The sequence below is a fragment of the Triturus cristatus genome, chromosome 1_1 (genome assembly GCF_964204655.1).
Source record: "Triturus cristatus chromosome 1_1, aTriCri1.1, whole genome shotgun sequence".
NCBI classification, from domain to species: Eukaryota; Metazoa; Chordata; class Amphibia; order Caudata; family Salamandridae; genus Triturus; species Triturus cristatus.
In genome coordinates this window covers 340,860,032-340,872,527 of record NC_140579.1, presented here as the reverse complement: position 1 = coordinate 340,872,527, position 12,496 = coordinate 340,860,032, and positions in this window count along the sequence as shown.

Below are 12,496 nucleotides of genomic sequence, written 5' to 3'. Positions count from 1 at the left end.
TATATCTAGTTTTCATTTTCAATCGTGCTCTCAGGACTATGTTCTATATAACACTGTGTTCACCTACCCTTTTCACGGGCATTACATTTTGCGATAGGGGGTGGAGGGTCAGGGGGTGTTTCTGCCAAGTGAGCCCGGAGTCACAGTCACAAACGTCCTCTTCTTCCTGAATAAAAGTGAGATTATGCTGCATACTTGTTCATATTTTAAGTAGTTCGCACAGACACAATGTTTTAAAAACAATAAAGTTCCTAATACCCGCCTTCTCTGAACAGTTAGCTTGCTGCCCCATCCCCTTCCTCCCTATCCTCTGTTGTGTGAATCCATGGACTAGCCTCCTCCCTCCTGCCATGCATGGTCTGATGTGCTGCCACTGCCCTCAGTATGATGCACCAGTCCACTCCTCCTGCCCTCCATTGCCCAATTCTATGCCCCATCATTGACCTCCTGCTTAAACTCTGTGCTTAGCTTGCTGCCCCTATTCTCCTTCCCCCTGCCCTCCGATGTCTTTGTGCATGCCCCTGCTCCATCCTTTTTGCCCACCATGTCCCATGGACCTGCCACTCCTATCTACTCTGAGTGTTCTGTTGAGCTGCCACTCCCCTCCCACCTGCCTAGCATTGTCAGATGACTGTAACCTGTCCCTGTCACCTCCACCCTGCCTGTCCACATGCCATGCCCCTATCCTCTTCCTCCTGTCCTACATGGTCCATTGTACTGCCACATCCTTCTGCCCTCCCTGGTCTGTTGTGCTGCAGCTGCTCCTCCTGCCTGCCCCGTGTGGTCTGTTGTGAGGTCCCTTCCCCTGAACTTTCTTGTCTGTGCACAGGTCCTGACCCTCCCTTCTATCCTCCATCGTCCTTTGTGCATGCCCCTCCACCCTCTTTCTTGCCCATCATAGCCATTGTGCTGCCACTAACCCTCCCACTTGCCATGCATGGTCTTCTGTGCTGCCATGGCCCCTCCCACCTTCCCTGTGTGGTCAGTTAGCTGCCCCTGACCCCCTCCCACCTTCCCTCCATGGTCTGTGTGTATGCCATTACAGTCTCACTGTTGCTCTTCATGGTGTGTCTTGCTTCTAGTGCCCATCCTGCCTGACCTCCATGGCTATCTTGCTGCTCCTGCCCTGCCCCCTTGCCCCCAGCCCTACTCCCTCCCTCCTGGCTTGTCTGTTCCATTGTAATGCCCCTGATCCGTCCCTCCTGCCCTTTATGGTCTGTTATGCTGCAGCTTTCTCTCCTGTCTGTCCATTATGGTCAGCTAGCTACCATTGCCTCTTGCCCCTCTGTTCTCTGTTGTCCATGTGCATAGTCCTGTCCCCTCCCTCTTGCTTTCTATGGATTGTTGTGCTGCACTCCCGTGTGGTGTATTGTGCTGCTGCAAACCCTGATGCCTGCCCTGCAGGGTCAGTTTGGTGCACCTCTCCATGTCCCTCCTGTCCTCTGTTATCCAAGTCCATGTCCCTATCCCATTTCCTTCCATGATCCAATGTACCATACTTGCGAACATTTTGAACTTGGTAAGAGGGAGATTTTGAAAAAAAACTGGGGTATTGATTTTCCCCTTTGAGTTACATTGAAAAAGAGGATATTGTAGACAGGAGACAGATCAAATAAAGCCCATTTGAGCTTAAAAACATTGGACGTTTCCTGGCTGAATCGGGTCTGTTGGCATGTATGGTTGTACTACCATTGCCTCTTCCTTCTGCCCACAATGGTCTATTACATTGCCACAGGCTTGAAGGAGGGTAGATTTTGTATCACAGGGGGCCCCTGGCCCGTTCTGTCCACACCTGAAGTATGAGACCCTTGTCCTTGCCCTGCCAGCTGCATTTGTAGGCCGTATTAAATTGACCAGCGGGTCCTGTGTTGCTATATAATTATCCTGAGACATCCTTACCACTCAGCCAGTATAAAACCCCTGTGTAGGCCCTTCTGTTCAATATGTAGGCCTCTTTGTTAAATTGACCATAGCTCTGCAATTTTAGTGTATAGCAGTCTGAAGGCAGGTCTGCGAGGCCTTCTGCTCCAAACCAGTAGCCCCCACCCTACCCGAGTGCTCCGTGCTCGGTATCAAAGTTCAACATCCCCTGAAGCTGTCGACATACAGTAGGCTGCATCCTGGACTGGTACTTGCTTCCTGGGCAGGTTTCCCGCTTTTAAGGAAGTGGCAACCGCAGAGCATCAGGTTAGGAGAACTGAGGAGATTTTATACATGAATATATTGAATTCCCGTACAATACCCATTATTTTCTGCTTGCTCTATGGAACTTACGATAAGCGATTGGCCTGAGAGACTGACCTTTTCACCCAGTCCATTGTCAGCATTAAGTGGGTAAATGACGAAATGTCTGGTAAAATCTGCAGACGAAGCTTTTGGGTAGCATACGTAGGTAGATGTAGCGTGCAAAGGAGCCCACAAAATGATATAAAAAGGGAGCACCCACAGATATCGACGGACTACCTCGCCGTCTGTATGTAGGTTAACAGGCAGTGCAGGTTTTCCCCAAGAGCTGGGAGCTCTTGTCTTCCTTTGCTTAAAATGTCTTGCTCTGCTTTGCTTGAAGTATCTTATTCTATTTTACCTATATGAAATGTCATGTTATGTTTAACCATTGTTCTCTTTACTTTAGCATTTAAAAGATTTTGTATTGTAATTGCAGGAATGCTTGCTCTAAGAGTAAACGTGAGTGTTCCTAGGTAACATTTTCCTTGGTGTAACTTGTTTCTCATGATGCATTTATAGATGTGTTTTCTCTCTCTCTCTGTCAGTACATTAATTGAGATACAGAGAATATCATGACAGCTGTATGATTATCTGGATTCTGTATTTTGTACTTTATGTCTCTATTCTGCGGTTTCTTTGAAGTTGCATCTTCTCATTAAACTGCCATTGTATTCTGCCTCCAATTCCATGTCTCATATGTCTGTTTTCTTCATTTTTGGAGCAAGCGTTCCTAGGCACCCCGGCTCAAATTAAGGTGCCCCTTTTGTCCCTGACTCACTCTCCTGCTCAGTTCTGTGGTGGCTCCCGGGGATCTGGGGACCGCCCCTAGCTTCCTTGACCCGTAATAGATCTTGCCTCCAACAGCCTCTCTTGCAAGTCCTGTATTGTTGGTTTGTTGCCCCTGCCCCCCTTTCCACTGCCCTCCATAGTCTGTTGTGCTTCCACGGCCCTTCCTGCCTGCTCAGTGTGGTTAAATTGTTGCCTTTGCACCCTCCTACCTGCCTTCAATTTTCAGAGTCCGTGCCCCTGGCCTCTGCCTCTCAACAGTATCCTAATGAACAACTAGATTGCTAACATTCTATATTTATCACAAAAGTGTGGAACGCCTGACATCATCTTGATGTAATCAAAACTGTAATACCTAGAGCATTTCCTTTAGAAATTACATATATGAGAGGGTCTTATTGGCATCAAAATTATGGTTAGTGCTCTAAAAGGCTAAAATAAGGACATATTTTCTGAGTTTTCAAATAGCGACAAAGCACTTTTAAATTATTTGTTATCTTTATGTTTTTTTATCCAGTTGACCACTTGATTAAATGTTGCACTTAGGGGAGATGATGTGGTGTTACTTCCAGAACTGCAGACTTTGCAACTGGGGAACCAGGTTGAAGTTTCTGCTTCAGCTCGACATTCTGTGATTCTGGTCAAATCACTTAGTTTCCCCATGTCTACAACCAAAATGAATGTGTTCTTGTGTGATGTAACCAATGCTCATGTAAAGCACTCCAATACCTGACAAGTCTGCACTATATAACACTGCAAAAACACAAAATAATAAGTGTTTTGCACACTTCTGTCATTGGGCTATATTTGGGCTACATCTGGGTGATTTTGGGCTACATTTGGGCTCTTTTGTCTCCGGTGGCCATCTTGGGAGATTTATTTGTTATGAAGTTTCCTAATTTCCTCATGTACTGCAGTCTCCTCAGTAGGAAATGCTTTCAGTTTTTTACTTTGATTCCATCATGAAGGTATTCAGATATGTCACACATTTGCCATAAATTCTGAATGTTAGCACTCTAGTTGCTCATTAGATCATTGTAGTAAAACTACTGCACCATGGAAGTCTGCTCCTGGTATTAAAAGTGCATGTTTCAGTCTGCATGTCAGAATTTTTTTAATGAAATAGAAGAGGATTTGAGAAGTCACTCAAAATGTGCCCTCATTTTCTTTCTTCAGCTTTAATCATAATTTCTATGGCAAAATGAACCTCCTCATTGTGTTCCTTTTTAAATTAAATGTTTTAAGTGTTACCAGTTTATTCCAATCAAGATGGCTTCAGGTGTGCCATACTTTTGTCATAATGAAGACAGTAAGCGCTCTAGTTGTTTTTAAGAACATTCTGGGACATTCTGTCATTGGGCTATACTTGGGCTACATCTGGGTGATATTTGGGCTACATTTGGGCTCTTTTGTCTCTGGTGGCCATCTTGGGAGACTTATTTGTTATGAAGTTTCCTAATTTCCTCATTTACTGCAGTCTCCTCAGTAGGAAATACTTTCAGTTTTTTACTTTGATTCCATCAAGAAGGCATTCAGATGTGTCACACATTTGCCATAAATTCAGAATGTTAGCATTCTTTTTGCTCATTAGATCACTGTAGTAAAGCTACTGCTCACCAGGGAAAACTGCTGCTGGTATTGAAAGTGCATGTTTCAGTCTGCATGTCAGAATTTTTTAATGAAATAGAAGAGGATTTGAGAAGTCACTCAAAATGTGCCCTATTTTTTCTTTCTGCAGCACTAATCATACTTTTTATTGAAAAATGAACCCCCTCATTTTGTTCCTTTTTAAATTAAATGTTTTAAGAGTTACCACTTTAATCCAAGCAAGATGGCTTCAGGTGTGCCATACGTTTATCATAAGTAGGACTGTTAGCGCTCTAGTAGTTCTTTGGAACACTCTGGGAAGCTGCAGTAGAACACAAAGGAATCAACTGACAGTCTCTGCCCTTGTTGGATGTACATGTTTTACTGAGAATGTCAGACTTCATTCTCACATGACTGAGAAAGATAATGTGAATTTACAGAAAATAAGCTCTCAGTTTAGCCTATAGGTCACCTTCCAAACCTCTGTGGTAAAAGCATGAGAAAATATTTTTCTCTCAATCATGATATCCCAGCAGAAGGCTTTTTCACATGGTGAAATCACCTTAGAACATACCACAATTCCTAAAATGAGTATGGTACCATCAACAAATGATTTATAATGTAACTAAAGTCTTAAAACCTTCTATTAACTGCAATGCTTTTTAATGAGGTGCTATCATGTATATTGGTCCCAAGATGGCTGCCAACACTTCTTGGATGAAGTGCTGACAGCCAATCAGATCTCAGGATGAGATGTGTGGTTAGGCTCCGCCCACATAGATATATGCTTTTAAATGCTATTTTCTCAGGATCTACTGAACAGATTTACTCCAAACCTACAAAAGGCACTTCCCTGACCTAGGGACTACCTCTCTGCCAAATTTCTAGTAATTCTGTTCAGCCGTTCGGGCTGTAGCTCTGTCTAAAGGTCCTATGGAAAAATGCATGGGAAAAACGCGTTTTGGGACCCCCCTTTTATCTCAGCCCCCGCTTGACGAATCCCCCCGAGACTTTCAGGGTAGGAGCGGAGCGTAGCGCCCCACCTATTTTGAGAAATTCGCGAGGATTCATCGACCGGCGCCAAAGTTATTCAAAATAGAATGTTGCGGATTTCCTATGGAAACGTGGTCCTAACTATAACTATCTACTGGCGACCGCCAGTAGATAATATATATATTCACTGAAAAAACCATAGGTTTCAGGCACGTTATAGTTAGGAATTAGCATTTAAAAAACCTTAGAAATTCCCTGAAAAAACCATAGGTTTCAGGTGCCCTATATTTAGCTGGACTTTTCACTCGTACAAAACCATTGAAATTCCCCCGTTATAGTTAGTTCAGCTAACTATAACTCGCGCGCACGCAATGCACTGCTGATGAAGTCACATATTACATCACTCATGACATGGTCAGTGACATCACTCATGACATCGCTGATGACATCTCAAATGACATTACTGATGACATCATCCTTGTGATAGAGTGGCAGACCTCCTCTCCCTCTAATATAACCTTTGATACACACATTCAAAAATAGAAACTAAAATTTTCAAAACAATGGACATACAAATATCAGTTACAACAACCTATTCAGTAATTCTAAGATCCACATACACATCCACTCATTCACCAACAGTCCTATACAATCACTCATACATGTACTCACTCATCATATGTACTCATGCACCTGTACATCCTGTTACACAACGCCACTCATCCATAGAGTTACTCACACACATAGTCACTCATGCTAATAAAGAATCTCACATCCATTTACTTGCATATACATTTATACACACACCACCACACTTACTTCTACAGAAACTTACACATACTTAGTCTTTTAAACAATCACTTATAGAAACACATACTTATTCATACAGGTACTCTTCCAATCTCTCACTCTCACATATACTCACTTATATACACTAATAGTCACATATACTAGTTTAAAACATATGTAGTTACTCATAAAGACACTATTGAGACAGTCATTCACTCACTAACACACCCATGCAAACACTTCTCCACCCATACAGTCCTGCACACATGCTGTCTTCAACACATACAAACAGTGAGTCACTCATAGTCATAGTCATAGTCATAATTACTTTATTTGGCTTTTGTCATTGTAAAAAAACATAAAAGCAGTCACATAAAAATACATCACATAATTATACCAGTGTATATGTTAAAAAAGAAAATGTTTCATAAAAAGACATTTAAAATTTAAATTTAAAAGAAGCAAACTTCATTAAGGCTAGAACACCATGTAATTCTTATAAATTCATTTGATGTCGGAAGATAAATTTCAGAAACTTCACAATTATCCTTGCTGTCCATATATGATCCAATTGCTGTAAGGCCAATAGTGCTGGACGACATCTTCTAATACCAATGAGTCTTAAAAGCGGTATTAACCATTTTTTCCGATACTCTCTATAGAATTGACAGAAAAAAACAGTATGAATTGTTGCCTGTTTAGAAATGTTGTCACACGGACAACAAGATAGAATTTTATTCCAGTTGTTATTTGTTGGGAAGGCAACCAAACGGTGAAACAAGTTCAGTCTAAATCTGACCAAAAGAAATCTTTCAAAGGTGGTAAAATCAAAGGTTAGATAAGGCTGAATATTAGGAGTAATTTGGAGGGCGATACTTTGTTGTACTGTTGGTTTTGACCCTTCTCTAGCTATCCGAAGTTCCTCGAGAAGGCTAAGAGACTCCTTTTTCAACGTTTTTCTAGAAACCGCTGTAATTAATGTTGGGACTAGATAGTACTTTTCCATGCCTAAATCAGTAAAAAAAGATCTTATGTATGTTAACCATCAAATTTTAGTTACAGAATCCAGCTCCATACAGTCTCGGATTATTGATTGTGTCAAAATATTCTTATCCGAAGACCAGATACGGTGCCAGAGTAAAAGGGGTTGGATTCTAGCTAGATCAGAAATGTGGGGTATGCCAAGTTCAGTATGACAGGCAAAGGTCGATGCACTCGTGGGAAGAGATAAAAGGTATTTCAGAAAGGCATTCTCGATTACTTGAAGTGAATACGTGTCTAAATAGCCCCAGAGACGTGCCCCATATAATGCTACAGATTGACATTTAGCAGTATAGATTTTTAATAATTCCCCTGGGGGTCTTTTGCCCAGTTTTTCAGTAAAATTGACAAAGGCCTTTGTTGTGCGTACAAAATGAAGCTTTCTAGACTCGAGGGCTGCTTTCCACTGTAGCTTATGGTCAATAATAATTCCCAGATAGGGATATTGGGATATTATGGCAATTTTCTCCTGGTTCAAATAAATTTCCTTTTTAGTTTTTTTTCTGGGACCAGAAGACATAACAAACGTTTTTTTTTATATTTATACGTAAGTCTAAGGAACCCATAAAATCAGAATATCTATTTAAAGCCCTTTGTAGCTCCATTGGGGTTCTTGCCAGGATCACCGCATCGTTGGCGTATAATAGGGCTGGGATCTGACGATCCTTAACACGTGGGAGGTCCTGACTCCCCTTCAACATGGCTCTCTCCAAGCCATTAGTGTAAAGAGTGAAGAGAAAGGGAGCCAGCACACACCCCTGTCTCACCCCTCTCTCCACATTGAATGGGGCAGTTAGTTCGCCATTTATCCCAAACCTTACCCTGGCTGAAGCATTAGAGTAAAGTTCGCGTATGAAATTTAATAGTGCTGTTTCTACACCCATGTCCCGTAAAATTGACCATAATTTTGAGTGACTAACACAATCGAAGGCCGCAGAGAGGTCTACGAAGACCATGTAAATGTTACCTTTTTTCGCAGATACATATTTGCCCAGTATTAATGAGAGATTTAGGGCCTGATCAACAGTCCCTAGCCCCTCCCGGAATCCGAACTGGATATCCGATAGGATTTTAAAATCCTCGGTCCAGTCCTGAAGGCGTACTAATATAATCCTCCCCACCATTTTGCCCACCGAATCTAGTAGTGAAATTGGTCGGTAGCAGGTGACATCTTGACGATCTCCTTTCTTAAAGATAGGGATCATGATTGTTTTTGACCATGAACCTGGTAGACCAACCCTGCAAGCTGCATTAAGGACCCTTGTTAGAATGGGGGCCCAGAGTTCTAGATTGAATTTGAATAGGTCTATAGGAACCCCTTCTGGGCCCGGGGCTTTACCCTTTTTGCTCGCTTTTAGTGCTTGTATTACTTCGTCTATGGTTATGTCAATATTCAGGGGATAGGACGTTCCTGGGGAAATTGACACTGCCTGATCTTGAGGGTCCCCTTCCGTGTGATTGTTTGAAAAAATCTTTGAGAAATGCTCTACCCAGGCTCCTGCGTCAATAGCCACCTCAATAGTCGGAGAGTCGTTAGTATTATTTTAAAAACGGGGATTTAACTATGGTCCAGAAAGCTGCACTATTTTTAGTTGTAATGCTTTGCTGCAGTTGGGCCCATAAATCCAACTTAAGTTCGTGTTTTCTGTCTTTTAGGGCTGAGTTGTATTCTCTTCTCAGGATTATTATTTCCTGGGGGGCCCTATCCTGTTTTTGCAATGCTTTTTTTAGTTTGGTGTGGGCGGCAGTACATCTATGATTAAACCAGCCCAATTTTTTCGAGTGGGTTGGTTTTTTTGATTTTACAAACAAAGCTTTATTGGTTGCTTTCAAGATCTCCCCAAAGTGGACCAGAAGTTCGGGATCCGTGGTGTGTAAATCAAGGCATTTTACAATGTCATTAGAAACCTCATTTATTATTCTATCTGATGTTTCTACTGGGTCCACCTTTTCCCATTTCAGAGCATAACCGTTAAACTTATCCAGATAAAGGGAATTTTGTGTCAGTAAACTTAATACAGTTTGGGGACGGGGTTCGTATAGGGGAAAGAATGTTATGGACAAAGCACAGTGGTCACTTATTACTGTGATGTGTGTATCAAAGTCTTTCATCCGATTTCCCACTGAATTTGAGATTACAATAAAATCTATGATCGAGTGGCTTTCTCTGCCTATAAAGGTCGGCTCCGGCCAGTCAGTTTCAGGGTTCCTGGTATTAGCGATTTGAAGGTCCATATCAATTATTATTTTGTTTAAAGTTGGACCTGCTCCGATATGGGAAAAATGGAGAGTTGGTTCCCCTTATTCATCCGTTAGCCCACACAGAATACCTTTGTTAATATTACACAAATGTAAGTTAAAATCGCCTCCTCAGATAATAGATGCACCCAAATGGGAAGCTTTTATCAGTGTTGTTAAATGAGAGGAGATACGTAGGATAATTGCCCTTGCGTCCTGATCCTTTAAGTTGTTATAGAAGTTGACAAGGAGAAGCAAATCTCCTTTAGCAAAGCGTATGCTCAATATTTGAAACTGGACATCTAAGATAACTGGTGTGATATGAACACTTCCTAGCAAGTTTGTAATATAAATAGTTAGGCCGCCCAGTGAGTCACTCATTCATGCACCTATGCACTATGTAATATCCCCCACCGAACCATTCAGACACTCATACTGATACTCAAAAAACCAACTAATAACCTATATAGACACTCATGTAGCTACTCACCAACCCATGCAGCCACTTATACACAAACTGATACAGATATTTACATATTTAAACATTACTCACTAAGCCATGTATTCACTAAGATACACTTAATCAGTCAGTTATACAATCAATTTTTCCCAAAAAAATCATCCATTTAGACACTTATATACCCATTTATTCTTCCATCGACCTTGAGATATACATATATAAAACATATGTAATTTTCAGAAAACACACACATTCACTTGATGATGTCATCAGTGATGTCATTTGAGATGTCATCAATGATGTCATGAGTGATGTCACTGACCATGTCATGAGTGATGTAATATGTGACGTCATCAGCAGTGCATTGCGTGCGCGCGAGTTATAGTTAGCTGAACTAACTATAACGGGGAAATTTCAATGGTTTTGTACGAGTGAAAAGTCCAGCTAACTATAACGCACCTGAAACCTATGTTTTTTTCAGTGAATTTCTAAGGTTTTTTAAATGCTAATTCCTAACTATAACGTGCCTGAAACCTATGGTTTTTTCAGTGAATTTCAAAGGTTTTTTAAATGCTAATTTCTAACTATGCCTACAGAGATAGGACATGTGAAGAAAGAAGAAAAAACGCACAGAAATAAAAAAAAGAAATGCAGAAAGAAGCAACAGAAGTCCTCAAAGACGAAGAAAAGTGCAGGAAGAAGGATAACGTGCAGAAAGAACAAACAGAAGAGCAGAAAGAAGCCTTGTTGCAAAATCATCCTGTACCCTCAACTTTTTCAGACGGATACTGGTGGTAACTGAGTCTGACTAACCAGTCCTAGAGCCAGTGCTATGTTAAAAGACACTCAGAATACAGTGAAAACACCTACATACACTAGGGAACACTATGCGTTGGGGTCCCCCTGTGATCAGCATGACCTCCTCTGTAAGCCCCTAGTATATAATAGGGCAGGGGATTAAAACTACCTCTTAAAACGCGCCACAGGGCGTGTTTGCACACGTCACCTCAGGCCCTGTCCCCTCACTTCCACACTGTGTAAACACGCCCTGTGGCCGTTTTAAGTTGGGAGATTAAGTCCCCTTGAATCCTGAGGGTCCCTAGTGTCCAACTAGACCACTAGGTACCTCCAGTAAGCGCCACAGAGCTGCGTTGCAGAGAGGTGTAAAAAGTGGCATGGCCTGGACCACCTCTCTGCAACGCAGCTCAGTGGCGCTTACTGGAAGCACCTGGTTGGCTAGTTAGCCCCCAGGGACACTCAGGATTGAAGGGGAATTATTTCCCCAACTTAAAACGCGCCATAGGGCGTGTTTGCACACGTCACCTCAGGTCCCGTCCCCTCCCTTCCCCACTGTGTAAACACGCCCTGTGGCCGTTTTTTACGTTGGGAGATTAAGTCCCCTTGAATCCTGAGGATCCCTAGGGGCAAAATAGCCCACTAGGTACGTCCATTAAGCGCCATTGCAGAGAGGTGTAAAAAGGGGCACGGCCTGCACCACCTCTCTGCAACGCAGAGCAGTGGCGCTTATTGGAAGCACCTGGTGGGCTAGTTGGCCCCCAGGGTCCCTCAGGATTGAAAGGGAATTATTTTCCCAACTTAAAACACGCCACAGGGCGTGTTTGCACACGTCACCACAGGCCCCGTCCCCTCCCTTCACCACTGTATAAACGCACCCTGTGGCCGTTCTAAGTTGAGAGATTAAGTCCCCTTGAATCCTAAGGGTCCCTAGGGTCAAACTACCCACTAGGTACCTCCAGTAAGCGCCACAGAGCTGCGTTGCATAGAGGTTTAAAAAGGGGCGTGGTCTCAGAACACCTGTCTGCAACGCAGCTCCCTGGCGCATACTGGAGATACCTGTTGGGCTAGTTGGCCCTCAAGGACCCTCAGTATTGAAGGGGAATTAATTCCCCAACTTACAACTGGCCAGGGGGCGCATTTGCAGAGTGCTGCACGGAGGGGGTGTGGCCTCCGGCACGATGCCGGTCTTTTATTTATTTAAGAAGGAGGGCTGTGTGGCCCCCCTTCTTTTTCTAATTTACTGGCCCTGGGGACCCCTTCCCCCAGGGCCTGCACCCTAATTTTTTTTGTTGAAAAAAATTAATTTGGCCCTCCCAAGGCCTTAATCGGCCCCGGGGACCCCAACCCCCGGGTCATGGCCTTTTTTTTTTTTATTCTTTAGGAGGGGGCTGCGTTGCCCCCCTCATCAGGCCACTTATGGCCCCGGGGATCCCATCCCCCGGGGCCGGCCTTTGCTTTTTATTATTTTTTTTATAAATATATTTATAGAAAAACCTAGGACATGCTGGACAAACCGTATGTACCTATCACCATGACGATTTGCGTGATATTCATTAAAAGGCGACTATGCATAGAATG